Here is a 14,272-nt window from a genome sequence, read left to right as displayed (position 1 = left end):
CTCCCTCAACCCTCTACATCCCCTCCTTCATTCTCTTTACCCTCCCTCCCTCCCCCCTCTCTCTCTCTCTCTCTCTCTCTCTCTCTCTCTCTCTCTCTCTCTCTCTCTCTCTCTCTCTCTCTCTTCCCTCCCTCCCCTTTTCCATATCTCTCTCCATCTCCCCTTTCCTCCCTATCTTTCTGAAATCCAAATTCTCTTTTCCCATCCTATCTCTCACTCACTCCCTCTCCTTTTTCCTCTCTCGTCCCCTCTTCCTCCCTCCCCAATTCAATCCCATAACAGTTTAAAGGATGATAAAATTGTTGGAATTTAATTTCGCGGTGTGTGCAGTCACGTGACAAGTGAGTTGTGTTTGGCGGGGACCCTGTGACGTCATTGATTACGTACATTAGTCGATTAAATAACAGTTCTAAAGCCGTACTGTTTTTCTTGTTATTGTTGCAGTTGTTGCTGCGTTCATTAGTCGATTAATTAACAGTTCTAAGGACGCAATGTTGTCGTCGATCATATTAGTGTTGTTGTTTTTACGTATAATATTACATTAATTCAGTTCTAAGGCCGTACTATTTTTGTTGAACAGTCCTAAGGCCGCATTGTTGTCGTTCATACAAGTGTTGTTTCTGCGTACATTAGTGGATTAAATAACAATGCCAAGGCCGCACTATTTTTTAATGGTATTGTTGCCGTTGTTGTAGCATATACCAATCGATCAAAATAAGTTTTAAGGCCGTAGCGTTATTGTCGTTATTCCTGGCGACCGAAGCGGTAACTAAGGTGTCTGTGATGCAAAGCAGTTTTTCAACAGCGCGCTCCGAGGTTGCAGGCGGCCCGGAGCGAAATCAGATCCGGCAGACGCCACAGCAGCAGACAGCGCGGCGCACACCCGAGCGTTGTGACAGCCGGCTGGAAGGGAGAGTGGCGGCCAGGTGAAGATAACCCCATCAGCTAGGCGACCGGAGCGTAGGTTGGGGCGTGTGGGCGCGTGGGCGGTTGGCCGGGGGCGGGAGAGGGGTGACGACGACGCTGTGACGCGGTGCTGGCGTGCGGGTGGGCGGGGGAGGGAAAGGAGAGGAATAGGAGGAAGGAGGGAAGGGAGAAGGTGGAAGTGAGAGAAAGGAGAGATAAAGAGAGTAAAAGATAAAAGAGAAAGATATAGAAAGCGAGAGCGGGCGAAGGCGAGAGCGAGTGAGAAAGAGAGGAAAGAATGGAAGGGAGGGAGACTATTCCTGGTGTTTATTAGCATCGCGTCTTGCCGTCAAAGGGGGGATTTTCTCAACACGTCGACCAGAAATCGCCTACCATTCGGTGGGTCCCGCAAAAGCCCTCCTCCCTCTCGCCACTGCTGGGCGGATGAAGAGTAAATGCTGCCTGATCAATTATTCACGAGAAGGGTCCGGGAAAGGGGTAAAGGGTCCCTCCTCATCCCTCACGCGTGCCCACGATGTGCGAGCTGCATATATCAGCGGCCGAGGGAGGGCGAGGCGCGGCGCCCACCTCATTACCCTCCGCCGGTGCCAATGCGCGCCCGTCGGTCGCCTTCCCTGCGGGCACGTGCCCTTCGCTGCCCTCACCCTGCCCGACGGGGTCACGGCTCACGGCTCTCGCAACGCAGCAGGCAGCGGTTGTGGCTCTAGCTCTCAACGGCCACCTGTGTTACTAAGATGGAATCAGGGTTTCAGTTTCCCTTGTACGCTTAAAGTGTGGAGCATAATTTAATATATTTCTCCCGACAACAGACGTCGATTGTGTATCAGGAATGCTACCCGGTGCAACATTAGATTAAGAGAGTAAATTGAATGCAAGCTCTGAACGCAAAACACCCATTCCAATCAACATGAATTCCGAGCACAGCAGACAATACTGCAATGGCAAATCACGGGGCAATGTGCAAGATTTAGCGGGACTGCCAGCTTTCGGCCCACGCCAACGTAGTCGCTTCCAAAAACGGCAGTCTCTCCCCTAGCCTTCCCTTCGGCATTCCAACTATCCATTTAGGGTTCTATCCATCGTCGGGGCTTCTTACCCAGTTGATTACCCAATCAATTTACCCCAAATCCACCCATAACATATCAGCCATCTGCTCTTTTGCTCATCCTCGCATCAAGCATCCACGACCCGGATTTATCCAACCCCGGAAAGGGTCGCGCAACCGCTCCACAAAACCCGGCTTTCTCCGAGTCCGTTCTACTTCCCTTAACAGGCGCTTATATTAAACACGGAGCGAAATGGAGCAAGGAGATAAAGGAAAAGAAAAGAAAGAGATAAAAGGTAGAAGAGACAGATAAAACAAAGAGAGAAAAAAAAATGTCAAAAGGATGAAAGCAAAAGGAGAACCCCGATTCCCACACCTGAACGCTCACGACCTCAAATCCGTGAGATTCGCCGTCTGCCGCATCCGCAGGCGTCGCCCGGGTTATGGCCACAGGAGCCACGTCGAGATCCGGCCAGTGTCGACGCGCCCTCCGCCACGCCAAAGGAAGAGTTAGGAGCCACACACGCCCATTCAGCAGTTTAAGAGTCATAACTCAGAAAGCGCCCCGCTCGCCTTTCCCACTGTTTGTTTCGGGGTTGATGAATGGCTCTCACCTACACCTGATACTTAATACCCAAGGGGGGGACGGGAGGAGGAGGAGGAGGAGGAGGAGGAGGAGGAGGAGGAGGAGAAGGAGGGGGGGAGGAGAGTAACAGAAAATGGTATTGGAAGAGGGGGGTGGAGGGAAGAGGGCGAGATAGGGGTAGAAGAAAGGGAATAGGGAGTGGAAGAGAAAGGGTTATGCAATAGAACGAGAACTAAAAACGGCGAGAAAGAAAATCAAAAGAACACGCAGGAATAAAGGAACGAAATGAAATGAACTAAATCCGAAGACGGAAGAAGATAAAGAAAAATAAGAAAAGACGGAGGAGGAGGCAAGAGAAATAATAAAGAGGCGGAAAGAATTAGGAGTGACCAATGGTCTTTTCATGAATACTAATGGCAGGCCCTCAGTCATCCGACCAGAGGCAATGACAAGTGGATTCTTACCATGACATAAGATCGACTCTACGGCGAACCCTCCTTCCTGATGAGGGGAGGGAGGGAGGGAGGGGGAGGGGGAAGACGGAGAGAGAGATAAAGAGTGGGGGGGGGGCAAGAACGATGATGTATATTACCCTTGCGACGCGAGTAATGACACAGGAGAATTTGCTGGTCATCAGTCATCGTGATGGATCTTCGACCGATAATCTTGGTGGATGAGAAGAAAATGAAGATGAAGAAGAACAAGACAAGAAAAGGGATAATCAGAATAAGGAATAGAAGAAGGAATAGGAGGAGGAGGAGGAGGAAGAGAAAATGGATGGGAGGTGGGGGGGGGAGAGGGAGGGGAGAGAGAAAGAGAAAGAGAGAGAAAGAGAGAGAAAGAGAGAGAGGGAGGGAGAGAGAGAGCGAGAGAGAAAGGGAGAGATGGGCGGTAGCGTGCGAAAGGTCATAGAAGAAAGGAACATATCTTGCAGCACAGCCAGTACAAAGGCAACTTGTGCAAATACCAACGTTTCATATCACACATAACGTCTGTTTGTCGAGGCCTTGGAATAGGCAAAGCCACACTGCTAGAAATGTCAGCATTCCGAGGGAGCGATCACAGGGCTGGTGAACTTTGACCCCATTCCCATTCAATACAACCAACCCCCTATTTTCATTCACTGCACACACCAGGTCTGAATGTCAAAACGAAAGCCTGGAAATGCAAAGCCACAAACAGGCAAAAAATGTACATTCCAGGGCAGCTACACACAAGGGCTACCACCCTTTTTCTCCTTCTCCTCTTCTCATACCCCGTCTTACGCTTTCCTTGCCTCTTGACTGGTCCTTTCACATCTACATTCCTCTCTCATCCTTCAACTACTACAACCCTTCCCCTTTGCCCCCTAAAGCCTACTTCTATTTCATCTCATAAACCCCTTAACCCTCTTTTTTTCTACTCTTCTCCTCTCTCTCAAGCTTCTCTTACACGTCATCCCCTTTTTCTCTTTCTCTCTTTCTCCTCCACTTTCTCTCTACTCGTCCATCAACTCCTCCTCCCCTTTCAGCTCTTCTCTCTCTCTCCCCTTCTCCCTCCTGCTCTCCTTTTCCCTTTCTCTCTCTCTGGTCTCATCTCAATCTACTCACCTTCCGCTTCTTTCTCCTCCTCTCTCTCTCTCTCCATTCTCCCTCTGGCTCTATTCTTTCGAAATCAACACTCTCTCCTTTCGTCCCTGTGCACCTCCCCTTCCTCATCTCTCTCTCTCTCTCTCTCTCTCTCTCTCTCTCTCTCTCAACTCCTCTCTCGCTCTCATCTCTCTCTCTCTCTCCTCTCTCTTAACACAGAGACTCCTCTATTACTCTCATAATACTCTCCTAAAGTCTCCAATATAAATATATTATAAAGTATTTCTCCAAATCTCCTCCCCTATTTGCGCCTCTCTCGCTCTCTCTCTCTCCTTGCCCTCTCTCCTCCCCTTGCTCTCTCTCTCTCCGGAGCTTCTCTCTCCACCGTCCTTTCGGTTCTCCCTTCTCTCTCATCATCAGCATCTCATTCTTCTCTGCTCTACTCGTCTCTCCAGTCTCTTCGCTTCAAGATCGTCAATCTCTCATCCCTCTCTCCCATCCCCGTTCTCTCTCTCCTCCTCATCAAACCTAGTCATCCCGTCAAATTCAGCTCATCTCTCTCTGCAAATCTACTCTCGAGCTCTCTCTCTCACTCTCCTGCTCAGACTTCTCTCAACAGTCAAATCTCTTCACCAATCGCTCCACAATCTTACCATCTCGTTAGTCAACTCTCATCAAAAAACACTCAACAATACAATCCACATTCTAAACCATCTACATCCACACACTCAAAACTAACCATCACATCCTTTACACAACCCTTTAAACAAACAATCTACACCATCACGAACAAACAAAAACTCAAACCTCACATACTCCATAACAAAAGAATCATAAACAGAAAAGTTCTTCATCAAAGCCAACGCAAAAACGACTCACAAATAATAACTCCTTAATCAATAAAACAATAACACTCACCTCAAAAAAATCTCGTTCTCTCCTCCCCTTCCTCTACACCCCCTCTAATAAATAGACTACAATAACAATCATCCAGCTACAACACAAAATTCAAACATCATCAAGCATACACATCTAACCATCAACAATCATCAATACACCCATAACCTCAACAGTAATAAACCCACTTGCCTCATAACTCTCTCTCTCTTACAAAAAACTATTCAAACTCAAAATAAAATACACAATCTCTCTAACAACACAAACCCAACTTCACATACTCAATCACATTCTCAAACAATCTAAAAAAAAATAAAACTCACGTCAAATACTACTCTCTCTCTCTCTCTCTCTCTCTCTCTCTCCTCCCCTTTCTCTCTCCTCCCCTTTCTCTCTCTCTCTCCTCCCCTTTCTCTCTCCCTCTCTCCTCCCCTTTCTCTCTCCCTCTCTCTTCCCCTTTCTCTCTCTCTCTCTCTCTCTCTCTCTCTCTCTCTCTCTCTCTCTCTCTCTCTCTCTCTCTCTCCTTCCCCCCTCTCTCTCCCTCCCCCCTCTCTCTCGCTCTCTCTCTTTCTCTCCCTCCCCCTCTCTCTTTCTTTCTTTCTCTCCCTCCCCCCTCTCTCGCTCTCTCTCTTTCTCTCCCTCCCCCCTCTCTTTCTTTCTTTCTCTCCCTCTCCACTCTTCTCTCTCTCTCTCTCTCTCTCTCTCTCTCTCTCTCTCCCTTCCCCCTTTCCTTGTCCATTCCCCGCGCGCGTCACGGAATGCGACCCGCCATGACGTTTTCACGCCCACAACAGCCATGCGTAGGTGTTGTCTTTTGCGTCACGCCCGCCCGCCGCTCTCTCTCGCTGGTCTCTCGATGCAGGTGTGTGGAGGAGGAGAGGGAGGAGGAGGAGGAAGAAGAGGGGAGGGGGAGGAAGAGGAGGAGAAGGTAAGAGGGGAGGGGGATGAGGAAGAGAGGAAGGAAGAGGGAGGAGGAGGAGGAGGAGGAGGAGGTAAGAGGGAAGGAGGATGAGGAAGAGGGGGAGGAAGGGGAGGAGGGGGAGGAGGAGGAAGAGGAGGAAAAAAGGAAAAAAAAAAGGGGAAGAAGAATAGGAGGAGGCGCAGAGCCTAGAGGAGGGAATTAGGACGAGGAATTGGAGGGGTGAGGGAGGGGAAAGGAAGAAGAGGGAGAGAGGAAGAGATGAGGGGTCAGTGCAGGCCGATTCTAACAAGCAACGCAAGTTTGAAAAAAAAACTTATTTGGAAGTTATACTAAGAGAGTTAACCAGTAAAATGCTTCTTTATAAAAATTATACAGCACAACTTTTCAATGTTAATACCGGAAGATGGCGAGGTGGGGACGGAGTGAGGAGGGAGGGCGGGAGAGGCAAGTGCAAAATGATGGATAAAATAGAGAAAGTGAGACAGCCGCCAGCAAATTTAAACTCCTTAACAATACACTTAAGTGCACTCGCAACAGGAGTGTACTTACAGAATTCGCAGGTTAGGCGCGCGCCCTTGTTTAATGTGTGAATATTCTAGTAAGCAGATATGCGAATGTTTAAACAGTACACACACACGCACAGGCATATACATGCATGCACAAACATGCACGCACTCAAACACACTCGAGAATACACACACACACACACATTCTCTCCCTGACACAGAATTCTCTTCTATTTAATTTTCCCTTGAATTTCATAGTCTTTTTCTCTCCCCAGACCCATTTCATTTATATTACCGCCTGGCTAAATATTTTTGCCTTCCCTCCCCTTCAGTTCATCCACACTAAATGTCTACTTGTAAAATGGCAAAAAAAAAAAATCTGAAATAATAAAAATGAGAAAGCCCGCGACTTCAAAAAGAAAGAAAAGAAAATAGAGAAAAAAAGTGAAACGAAATTGCTTTCTCTGGCTACATTTATCTCCAAACTTGAATGTCCATTTGATATAAAACAATTTTACTCATTCAATGTTGAATCTAAAAACACGAGGAAAATAGTGAGGGTTGTAATACATGGATGGGGAGAGACAGTGAACATTGAAAGAAGGGGACAATCATCATAGATTCAGGTCTTTGATACAGGGATTTATTGCACTGACGAGCTTATGAATGCAACGTGGCCTTTCAAAGCATCGGGTCTGCGTCATCCTTTGTGAACTGAGTCCGTATCACTTTGTTGTATCATCTTCCTCTTCATTACCGTTGTCTATGTGTAATTTGAGCTGCTTGTTTCTCCCCCCCTTTCTTATTCTTGTACTTGTTCTTGCTCCTGATTCTCCTTTCCCTCCTCTTCTTCCCTTTCTTCACACTCTACTACCTCTTTTTCCTTCTAGTTTTCTTCTTCTTACTCCTCTTCCTCCGCCTCCTCTTCTCCCTCTTCCTCTTCCTCCGCGTCCTCTTCTTCCTCTTCCTCCGCCTCCTCTTCTTCCTCTTCCTCCACCTCCTCTTTTCCCTCTTCCTCTACCCCCTCCTCTTCCTGTTCCTCTTCATCTTCTTCCCCCTCTCCTCCACCCCCCTCCTCTTCCCGATCCCCAGTCCGACTTAAGCTGGGCGAGGGATGAATAATAACATACAGGCTGGAGATTGGCTCCGGCCGGCTAAATTAACTTTTTGATGGGAGAGGGAAGGTTGCACGGCCTCTAAGGGATGCGAGGGGAGAGGGAAGAGGGGAGGGAGGAGGGGGAAAGGGGAGGGGGGAGGATATGACAGAAAGACCGAGATGAAAGTAGGAGGAACACTAAATTGAAACACAGATAACAAATTCATCTGAGCTCTTATTTTCCGTTATTGCACACGTGAACATCGTCACTGAATTCTCAAAATTGAATTTCTAATTAGGTTTATACATCACACACACACACACACACACACACACACACACACACACAGTAACAACAACGTCGAGCTTTTACAAAAGCCTATATTAGCTTTGTCTTGGCCCCAAAACCCATTCATTTAGCGATTTGCCTAACGATCAATCAGCGACTAACGGGGAACTCGACCCCTACATTGTCCCTTCACTCCTACGATGAAGAGCGATGACCCCCCGACGATCCCCGACTTACCTCTGCCGCCCCTTGTGATCTCCTGCGACCCCCCCCCCCATCCCCTCACATATGTCTCAAGACTCAAGACCCCTTCGGCACCCCTACGACTCCCCACGACTCCTTCAGCTTCCTACATGTCCTATCACAGCTTCCTGGGACCCTCTCGCGATCCTCCCCATCCCCCACCCCTCCCTCCTTGTACTCGCTGACCTGGCCTTTCGCTCGGACGAGGGGCTTCGCGATGAATGGGACAGCACTGCTAGATTAACGAAACCTTATTTGCCGCCGTTTTCTCAGTATACACATAGGGGACACTCCTCGGAGTCGGTGAATATTTTTGCATTTTAATTACAAACGTTGTGGAGAAATAAGATATCTAGATATTTTGAAATATCAAAGAAACTAAGAGGATTTTAATAGATGAGCAAAATTTTACATTCAATTGACATAGCGAGTACAAAAGGATAAAAGTCGGGCCAAGTTTCTGACACGAAGGATTCGAATTAGCCTAGTCCGTAAGATCCGAAGTGGCGTATTCGCGCAAAATTCTAATGGTTATTTCTCACCCCCGTAAGTTATTTTGTAGAACTAAGAAATTAGGGAATTAGTGCTAAGTACCTAAACACTATAATCCCTCTTGCCATCATCCTTTAATCCTCCTAAAATGGCAGGAATCACGATTTCCATAAATAAAAAAAACTGCAGCCAAAATAACATGACGTCACTGGAATGGAGATACACGTCGTATAGCGGGACGGGGCGGGGAGGGAGCAGGTGGGATGGTTACCAAGAGCCATTGCTGGTACTTGGGTTAGTATGTATGGTAGTGGTAAACTGGCATTGTATGGAAGGTGGTGGTAATTTGTGTCGTATGTATAGTGGTGGTAACTGAGATGGTATATAAGTTTCGGAGAAAAAGGAGGTTGCTTTGTCTCGGTTTTCGACGCAAGGGAGGGGTGAAGGGGAAGAGGAGAGGGGAAAGAGGACAGAGACGAGGAAGGTTGAATAAGAGAGAGGAAGGGAAGTGGGGAAAGTGGAGAGGGGATGGGAAGGAGGGAAAAGAAGAGGAAGGTTAGAGAAAACGAGGAAGGAAGGAAGGAAGGGGAAGAGAAAGAGGCAAGGGATAAGAGAAAGACAATTGGTAGTGAAGAAAGGGGACGTGAGGAAGGGCAGGCGATAGGAGGTATTCCTGGCAAATCCCCGGTCGTTTACCAGGTCGTCCTCGCTCCCTCATATGCCTCCCTCCCTCCCCCAAGCCTCCCCCATCCCACCGCATTACAGTCAGAGCTCAGGACGAACTGCAGGTAATCGAATGTATGACGCTGTGATTAGATGGACCGGCGCGTCTGGTTTAATCAAAGCTAGACACCTGGTAGGTCGCTCGCCGATAACATCAATCACAGCTGCTTCGCAATTCATTACTTGATCATCAGACACCCTAATTACACTGTGAATATGGGCTATTAAGAAAAGCGTGTGGTAGGCTATCGGTCGTTATCTTGACGGATTCAAATTTATCTGATTAGATACAGAGAGTAAACAGATTTCGTCATTGTGAAAGGGCACAGAGTGGACATTTAGATACACAAATGTAAGTAATATAAATACCACTTGCATATAATGTCATACATATGCATCAATATCATCATCAGCATCATACAGTATACCCCGTGTATAATATGGCTTGTATGTTTATCTTATATACACACGCACGCACACACTAAACCGAAAGAGGCCATAACCCTTGATCCGCGCATATGGCCTTCGATAGCCAAGCCTGGCCCTCCGCACTGGCTCAACGGGGTCGCTTTACCTACGGTCTATACCTGGCCTTACCCTCACTCGTCCTCGCCGTCCACGTGAGGTAGTTACACCAGTTTAAATGCCGAACTACGGTAGGTAAACCTTACGATTTAATGCCCGGCTGGTGTGACGTACTGACCAATTGGGGTAAACGTGGGGGTAGAAACAAGCCATTTAAAAGAGAGAGAGAGAGAGAGAAGAGAGAGAGAGAGAAAGAAGAAAAGACATAGATATATGTCGGTAAATATAGTTCTTCCCATTCGGAAAACATACTGCCGTGACACCTAACACGTGTGCAGCGAACGTCCTAGTCTCTCGCGTGTAAACAAACTTCCAAATCGACGGCTGGTATGCATGGCAAGCAAATCCAGCTTAAAGACCCAACAAATCCACACTAAGCTTGCCATCGACCGGCCAGAGATCCAGCTCGCTCCGTTCAATCAAAGCGTCACATCTGCTGTGTATAAATCAGCGGTCAAACGCAATTTTTCAGCGGGGTTTTAACTGAATAACTGAATACATATTTGTAAAGGACAAATTTGTATTTGTATTTGCGCCTGACAAACAATGAATCTGTTATTTGCATTTATATTTGACTCTCTCCATTTATGTCTGCAAGAGTGTTTGTGTGTGCGTTCGCATGTGCATTTCACTAATTGGTTGAGTTCAGAGAGAGAGAGAGAGAGAGAGAGACGGAAAGACACACACACACACACACACACACACACACACACACACACACACACACACACACACACGCCATTCATACACGTTCACTCGATGTCTTCATTTCACCGCCGCCGCACCCCGTGACACACACACACACATATACATATATATATATGTCACTCCATCTCTCTCTATATATATAAATATTATATATATATTATATTATATATATATATAGAGAGAGAGTGAGAGAGAGATGGAGTGACAGGGAGAGAGAGAAAGAGGGAGAGAGGGAGTGGAAAGGGAAGGAGGGGAGAAAGAGAAATAGATACACACACACAGCGAGCGAGCGAGAGAGATGGAGTGAGAGGGAAAGAGAGAGGGGAGAGAAAGAGAGAGAGATAGACACATACACACATAGCGAGCGAGCGAGAGAGATGGAGTAAGAGGGAAAGAGGGATAGGAGAGAAAGAGAGAGATAGACACATACAAACACAGCGAGCGAACGAGCGAGAGACGGAACATAAAGCTACTCTTCACAGCCTTCAAACGAAAACAAGAAAAATTGTCGTAAGAAGCTATCGGTTTCATTTCTTCTGGCCGCCCCTGTCCCCGGGTCCGAGGCAGCACAAGGGAGCGGCGTGTGCCACTGTCACGTCCCTTCAGGCACACGCCGGAGCCTCGAGGGAAACAAAACCATCGGGGGCGTTAACGTCGCCGCCCCAGACAGGCCGCACTTCAAACTCGCTTCTCGCTTTTGGCGCACGCACGGATGGGACCGACAGTTTTTCCGTACATACAAACACAACATAAATAATAATAATGAAGTGTGTGTGTCTATGTATGTATACATTATATACTTACATACATCTATACACACACATACATATATATATTTGTTTGTATATATATATACATATACATACAAACACACATCTATACATACACACACATACATGTGTGCGTGTGTGTGTAGACTTCAAAATGTTACCTTTCCAGAAATGTTCTAACTTCTTATCACCGCCTTTCCTCCCTCCTCGTCTCTCTTACCTATCTTCCATCATTCACTTCTTCTCACAGTCCCTCCTCCTCAACCATCCCTTGAATTTCGTCTCTCATCCCCTCATCCCCCTCCCCCCCTCGCCCCCTCCCTTCTCTTCTCCTCCCTCAACCTCTCTTCCATTCGCCTTTCTCTGCCTCCGCTGATAACCTCTCTGTAAGGCCTTCCTGCCGAGGATAAAGAGGATCACGGAACTTTGCTCCTTCTGCAAAAGATCACATTTTTTCCTCCTTTCTCTCTCCGGCGCTTTTCCTGTCCCTCTTGCTCCATCTCCTCGCAACATTTCTTGACCATTTTGAGGTCGTTCATTTACCTATACCTATATGTTACGTCCATGTCTACTAATCTATCTATAATAAGCATGAAACCCGAAGAAAATGAAATTCAAGAAAAGATGAGGGCAGGGGTGTAAAATTCCGTTAAAATCTTGACCATTATTACTTATAATAACCTCGATTATATATGCCTATTTCTTTTCCTTACTGCCGAGGGATTCTACGTATGAACAATAAATAAGTAACTAGATAAACAAAAATATAGGATCCAGAATATAGAAATAAAAACAGTGTTTCACCTTTACCTCTGAGACCTCACCCAGCAAAAAAAGAAAACTGTATCACAGTATGCTAACGGCAAAGATTACTATCATAATCCAAGCCACACGTAGATTCCACCCGACGCCAAATTAAGTTATCTTAATTCTTTCACCCTTTCCTCTAATTAATAATAATTTAATTGGGGCCAAAAACTCTCAGAGACTTTCGCCTAAGATTACCCCTTTTTCATATCAACTCGACCCACCTTTTGAGCATATAAATGGGCGGTGGAACGGAGTTGAAGAATCGTCACTTACCGTATGTTTCCCTAAGGTGAAACTGAGGTCACGCCTTCTGCGGAAGAGGAGAAAAGTGCATTAGAATTAAGGCTTTAACTATTTCAGACAAATCGAGACATAAATTACAAGCACAAAACACTTTTAGCTTAAAACACTTCTCAATTCGCTATCTGTTTCTCCCTTTCGTCTTCCCCCTTCCTCTTTCTCTCTACCTGCCTCTCAGCGTGAGGATGTATATGCGTGTGTGATCGCACCAATGGCATCCGTTCATGCAGACGTAAGTATTTGTAAGAGCAAGTGAATTAGTGGATGCATGCTACCATCACAAGCCAAAAACGCCTCCCCACCAAAACAAACAAACAAACACACCTGCTCCCCAAGTAACTGCCGTCGTAAAGAAACAATAGTCCGCTTGTCTTCCGAGTATTCACACCCTCCTGTCCGTCACCGCCCTCGCCTAACTTTCCCCCGTTCAATTTTCTGCAACTGTCGCTAAGTGGTCTTAATGGAGATCTCTGCAAGGCTGGTCTTTTATTCCCCTCTCTCCCCAACCGCTGTTCCTCGAAGGAGGAAAAAAATAAGAGAGTGGCGGGTCATTCTAGCAGGATCAGCGCCCTGTCCTCACTTCCGGGCACCGCCAGCCGAAGGACAGACGTGTAATCTCCTCGCTCGAACCCACGGTGCGACGAGAAAGGAAGATGGAAAAAACACTGATACGCGGGATCTCTCTTCGCGAAAGTTGGGAGCGGGTCCTTCTCGAAAAATATACCAAGTGGGGAAACGTTTGAAATCCTTCTCATAAAATATACTATTTGGGAAAACGTTTAGAGTCCTCGGAAAATATACTACGTGGGGAGAGGGGGTTGGATTCCTTGTATAACATACTTTGTAGGGAAACGGGGTTGACATCTTTCTCGAAGAATATACTACGTGGGGAAACGGATTCCAATCTTTCTCGAACAATACAGCATGCGAGGCAAATTTCGTGCTGCACCTGGTTGTGTCACCGGAACTAATAGCAATAACGATTTTCGCGTGCAGTTCTTCGCGTGGCAAAACCTGAGCTCTATGACTAACGCTACAAACCAGAACTCGAACAGCAAGGGTAGTGCCAGGGGAGGATGGGGAGGGGCAGGGAGAAGGGAGAGGGGAGGAAGTAAAGGAGAAGGAAAGGGAGAATTGAAGGGGAAGGAGAGAGGAGGGAAGAAAAGGGGGACAAAATATACACAAACAGACACGCACACGCGCGCCTTTCACAACACTGAGTCGGGTTTACGATCCTTGCCACCAGAAGCCAAACAATTACGACCTGTTGCAACGCTGCCGTGATGGAGGGACACACTGGCACCGGCCAGGAGGAGGAGGTAAAAAAGGGAAGGAGGGATGTGTGGAAGAAGAAAAGGAAGGAGGAAGCATAAGGAGAAGGGAGAAGGAGGAGGAGTGAGAAGTGGGGGAGAAGGAGGTGGATTAGGACGATCGGAAGGAAAGGGGACAAGGACAAAGAGAACGAAGAGAAAAAGGAGGAGGAAGAGGAATAGGAGAGGAAAATTGAGACTAATAACGGCAGGTAATGAAGACAGGCAAATATTGATTATGTGGGAGATCACGTTGGTCCTTTCTTTCTTTCCTTCCTACGTTTCCTAACATTCCACTTTCTGGCTCTCTCTCTATATTGATGGGATATGATTAGACGGACAGAAGGAAATAAGAAAGGAAGATGAAGAAAAATAGAGAACGAGAGATGGAAATAGAGTGAGAGAGAGAGAGAGAAAGAGAGTGGAAGAGAGACAGAGAAACAGATAGATAGATAAATTGATAGATATGGAGAGAAAGAAAGAGAAAGAGAGAGA

At 46.9% G+C, this 14,272-nt stretch overlaps 1 protein-coding gene across 3 annotated transcripts in view; it reads right to left on the bottom strand.

Moving 5' to 3' along the window:
• The window catches only part of LOC122265341 (uncharacterized), a 126,624-nt gene that overhangs the window by 91,369 nt on the left and 20,983 nt on the right, over positions 1 to 14,272 (bottom strand). For all 3 annotated transcript variants that reach the window (XM_086546808.1, XM_086546809.1, XM_086546810.1), the window contains exon 2: positions 12,441 to 12,477. The gene's annotated coding sequence lies outside the window, so the exon portion shown is untranslated. The remainder of the gene's footprint in view (positions 1 to 12,440; positions 12,478 to 14,272) is intronic.

This window comes from Penaeus japonicus, unplaced genomic scaffold (assembly GCF_977035675.1).
Source record: "Penaeus japonicus unplaced genomic scaffold, GWHDUDI00000001_assembly GWHDUDI00000018, whole genome shotgun sequence".
NCBI classification, from domain to species: domain Eukaryota; kingdom Metazoa; phylum Arthropoda; class Malacostraca; order Decapoda; family Penaeidae; genus Penaeus; species Penaeus japonicus.
Note: the sequence above shows the minus strand (reverse complement) of the source record. Positions and strands in the feature narration are given on the sequence as shown.